Source organism: Rattus norvegicus, chromosome X, assembly GCF_021556685.1.
Source record: "Rattus norvegicus strain SHRSP/BbbUtx chromosome X, alternate assembly SHRSP_T2T, whole genome shotgun sequence".
Taxonomy (NCBI): Eukaryota; Metazoa; Chordata; class Mammalia; order Rodentia; family Muridae; genus Rattus; species Rattus norvegicus.
The window spans coordinates 84930041-84931486 of NC_141554.1; positions in this window are offsets into that span (position 1 = coordinate 84930041).

Below are 1446 nucleotides of genomic sequence, written 5' to 3' on the forward strand. Positions count from 1 at the left end.
CTCTCAGGAGCGATCTACATCCGGCTCCTGTCGGTCTGCACTTCTTTGCTTCATCCATCTTGTCCAATTGGGTGGCTGTATATGTATGGGCCACCTGTGGGGCAGGCTCTGAATGGGTGTTCCTTCAGTCTCTGTTTTAATCTTTGCCTCTCCCTTCCCAGCCAAGGGTATTCTTTTTCCTCATTTAAAGAAGGAGTGAAGCATTCACATTTTGATCATCCGTCTTGAGTTTCATTTGTTCTAGGGATCTAGGGTAATTCAAGCATTTGGGCTAATAGCCACTTATCAATGAGTGCATACCATATATGTCTTTCTGTGATTGGGTTAGCTCACTCAGGATGATATTTTCCAGTTCCAACCATTTGCCTACGAATTTCATAGACTCGTTGTTTTTGATAGCTGAGTAATATTCCATTGTGTAGATGTACCACATTTTCTGTATCCATTCCTCTGTTGAAGGGCATCTCGGTTCTTTCCATTTTCTGGCTCTTATAAATAAGGCTGCGATGAACATAGTGGAGCACGTGTCTCTTTTATATGTTGAGGCATCTTTTGGGTATATGCCCAAGAGAGGTATAGCTGGATCCTCAGGCAGTTCAATGTCCAATTTTCTGAGGAACCTCCAGACTGATTTCCAGAAATGTTTTACCAGTCTGCAATCCCACCAACAATGGAGGAGTGTTCCTCTTTCTCCACATCCTCGCCAGCATCTGCTGTCACCTGAGTTTTTGATCTTAGCCAATCGCACTGGTGTGAGGTGAAATCTCAGGGTTGTTTTGATTTGCATTTCCCTTATGACTAAAGATGTTGAACATTTCTTTAGGTGTTTCTCAGCCATTCGGCATTCCTCAGCTGTGAATTCTTTGTTTAGCTCTAAACCCCATTTTTAATAGGGTTATTTGTTTCCCTGCGGTCTAACTTCTTGAGTTCTTTGTATATTTTGGATATAAGGCCTCTATCTGTTGTAGGATTGGTAAAGATCTTTTCCCAATCTGTTGGTTGCCGTTTTGTCCTAACCACCGTGTCCTTTGCCTTACAGAAGCTTTGCAGTTTTATGAGATCCCATTTGTCGATTCTTGATCTTAGAGCATAAGCCATTGGTGTTTTGTTCAGGAAATTTTTTCCAGTGCCCATGTGTTCCAGATGCTTCCCTAGTTTTTCTTCTATTAGTTTGAGTGTGTCTGGTTTGATGTGGAGGTCCTTGATCCATTTGGACTTAAGCTTTGTACAGGGTGATAAGCATGGATCGATCTGCATTCTTCTACATGTTGACCTCCAGTTGAACCAGCACCATTTGCTGAAAATGCTATCTTTTTTCCATTGGATGGTTTTGGCTTCTTTGTCAAAAATCAAGTGACCATAGGTGTGTGGGTTCATTTCTGGGTCTTCAATTCTATTCCATTGGTCTATCTGTCTGTCTCTGTACCAATACCATGCAGTTTTTAT